Here is a 3772-nt window from a genome sequence, read left to right as displayed (position 1 = left end):
ACTTTGTCTCACTTACTTTGGTCATGTTGTCAGAAGGGACCATTCCCTGGAGAAGAATGTCATACTTGGTAAAGTGGAGGGTCAGTGAAAAATGGGAAGGCTCGCAACCAGATGGATTGACACAGTGGCTGCCACAATGGGTTCAGATATAGCAAGGGTTATGAGGGTGGTGCAGGACCTGGCAGTGTTTTGTTGTGTTGTACATGGGCTCTCTATGAGTCAGAGCCAACTTGACGGCACCTAACAACCACAACAAACCTAGCCAGGTGGTCAAGCCCCAGAACCAATCTTCTAACTCTTTTTAATCTTCAGTTGTGTACATATCCCAGTCATGGTCCTTTCTCTGCTTCTGTAGTCCCACCTGCAACAGCGATGAGTCTATCTGCCACCAATCATGATTCTGTGATAATTCCCTTTGTTTTCAATCATATATAATTAGCCCATGGCCATGACTTGGCATACTCCATTCAGCTTTCTGTACTGTGTACATGCTGATGGTTTCCCTCATCCTGGATGATTCTCTTTGTTTTGTCTGTGTCCTGTCTAAGGTTTAATAAAAATGTCTCTATTGAACCTGTTTGAATCTTGGCTCACTTTCCCCTATCACAAACCTAAGCCTCAATTTCCATTAATATAAAGTAGAGACCATAATACCTAATTTACACAGTTGTTGTGATGATTAAATAAAATGATCTATAAGGCCCTGCACGTGACAGCTGTTTTGTTTTCTGTTGTATTGTTGTTGTTATTGATATGTGCTGTCTAGTCGGACCCAACTCATAGAGACCCCTCCTTGGGTTTCCGAGGCAGTATTACTAAGGAAGTAGATTGCCCCATCTTCCTTCCAAGGAATGGCTGGTGGGTTTGAACCGTCAGCCTTCTGGTTAGCAGTCAAGTGCCTTAGGTACTATGCTACCAGAGCTTCTTCTGTTGTATTAGAGATATGAATATGTTTAATGACTGTATTTTTCTGTTGTTTAATTTTTTCCTGCAACTTTTTATTTTGAAATAATTATAGACTCATAGGAAGTTGCAAATAGCAGAGTCTCATGTGCCCTCCATTCACCTTCCCCTAATGGAAACATCTTACATAACTATAGTACAGTATCAAATCCAGAACATTGATATCTGCATGATATAATTTACTAACTACAGGCATTATTCAGATTTCACTAGTTTTTATATGTACTTGATTGTGTGTGTGTGTATGTGTTCCCTACCAAAGCAAACCAAACCAACTTCCCTCGAGTTGATTCTGACTCTAGTGACCCCTATAGACAGGGTGGAACTGCCTCATAGGGTTCCCAAGGCTGTAAATTTTTTTTTTCCAAGTTTTATTGTGATTGGGTGAAAGTTTACAGAGAAAATTCATTTCCCATACAGCAGTTAATAACATTTTATTTCATGACATTGACTGCAATTCCCCACAATGTAACAACTCTCTTCCCACTTCCTCCCTGTAGTTAATACTTCCTTGTGTCCTTCCCTCTCATGCACTCCCACTGCCCCCCAACTGTCTCCCTGTGCAAACACTGCCCTTCTGTTCTCTCATGATTGATCACTCCAAGGAGTGTATCTACCTGATGGAAATGTTCACTCCATATGCCTGTCTATAGTTTGGCTAGAAGCCACAGGAGTTAGTTCAGTTCTAGACCTGAAAGGTAACTAGGGGCCATAGCCTCAGGGGTCTCACCAGGCTCTATCAGACCAGCAAGCCTGGTCTTTTTTTTAATGATTTTGAGTTTTGTTCCACAATGTTTTCCCACTCTATCCAGGATCTCCTGCACCGATCCCCCTTGGAGTGGTTGCCAGTGGTAGCCAGGCACCATCTAGTTCTTCTGGTCTCATGGTCATAAAGGCTGAGGATCACATTGTCTACTAGTCCCTTGGACCAATTGTTTCCATGCATCTTTATTTTTTTTCATTGTTCTTTGCTCTGGACAAAGAGAGACCCATTGTTGCATCCAGATGGCCACTTGCAAGCTTTTAAGATTCAAGTTGCTACTCACCAAAATAGGATGTAGAACAATGTATCTGTGTACTATGTTATGCCAATTAAGTTTGATACCCCTTGAGACTGTGGTCCCGAGCCCACAGGTCCAACTACTGTATATATATATATATATATATATATATATATATATATACACACTGGATAACAATAAATATTAAACAAAACCAAAAAACTTAAAAGTTAATCATACCAAACCTCACACCATTTAAGAGATAAAATATGCTATGCTGGCCCCTCTCAAATATGTGTATCATCATTCACATGTAAGAGAAAATTTGTTGGACCAATACAATCAAATGTTGAGATAATTTTTCTCCACTTCAAAATTATTGAGAAGAAATGGTTGGTTTCCTGACAACAGACATTAAAATTTGAATACAATTTCTGTGGGTCAGGAATTTGGGATCAGCTTAGTAGGATGGTTCTGGTTAATTATCTCTCATGAAGTTGCATTCATCTGACTGGGGTTGGAGAATCAACTTCCAATATGGATCATTTACATGGCTGTTGGCAGGAGAACTCAGCTCCTTGCCACATGAGCCTCTTTGAAGAGCTCCTTGAGTGTCTGTGACACCTGGCTCCCTCCAGAGCAATTCATTCAAGAAAAAAAGCAAGGAGGAAGTTACAATCCTATTATGACACAATCCCAAAAGTCACACACAGGTGCTGCTGTCATATTCTGTTCATCAGAGGTGATTTGCTAAGTCCAGGACAATTCCCACAAATATGGGTAAATTAAGCTCCATCTCTTTTTTCCCTAAATTTTATTTATTTCAGTGTTGTTGAAAATACACAGAGCAAAACATACACCAGTTCAACAGAGTCTACTTGGACAATTCAGTGACACTGATTACATTCTTCAAGTTGTAAAATCCTTCTCACTTTCCTTTTCTGAGCTGCTTCTCACTCATTAACATAAAGTCCCCTATCCCCTAGTGTTCAGACTTTTTATTAGTTAAACTATTGTTTGGTTTTAAGAAGACTTCAAGGGATATTTTTGGTTTAAGGTTTTAATAGTATCTCAAGGCAATAGTTTCAGGGGTTCATCTACAATCTGTAGATAGCTCCAGAAGGTGTGGACTCCATGAGAATTTGAAATTCTGTTCTGCATTTCTCCCTTTTGATCAGGAGTCTTCTATAGAATCTTTGATCAAAATGCTCAATAATGGTAGCTGGGCACCATCCAGTTCTTCTGGTCTCATGGCAAAGGAGACAGTTGTTCATAAAGGCAATTAGCCATTGGCTGTTGCTAGGTGCCATTGAGTTGTTTCTGACTCATAGCGACCCCACGCACAGCAGAATGAAACACTGCCAGATCCCATGCCAGCTCCATGATCCCTGCTATACTTGAGCCCATCATCGCAGCTACCGTATGAATCCATCTCATTGAAGGCCTTAACCTCTTTCATCGACCCTCCACCATACCAAGCATGACATCCTTCTCTAGGGAATGGTTGCTTCTGACAACATGACCAGAGTAGGTGAGACGAAGTCTGGCCACTCTTGCTTCCAAGGAGCATTCTGGCTGCACTTCCTCCAGGACAGATCTGTTAGTTCTTTTAGCAGTCCATGGTACCTTCAGCATTCTTCGCCAGCACCACAACTCAAAAGAATTAACTCTTCTTCGGTCTTCCTTATTCATTATCCAGCTCTCATATGCATACGAGGAGATTGGAAATATCATGGCTTGTGTCAGGCACACCTTAGTCCTCAAGGAGACATCCTTGCTACTCAGTACTTGAAACAGTTCCTTCACAG

This window comes from Orycteropus afer, unplaced genomic scaffold (assembly GCF_000298275.1).
Source record: "Orycteropus afer afer isolate SDZICR_OR568_19922 unplaced genomic scaffold, OryAfe1.0 scaffold00109, whole genome shotgun sequence".
Lineage (NCBI taxonomy): Eukaryota > Metazoa > Chordata > Mammalia > Tubulidentata > Orycteropodidae > Orycteropus > Orycteropus afer.
This window is presented reverse-complemented; position numbering follows the sequence as displayed.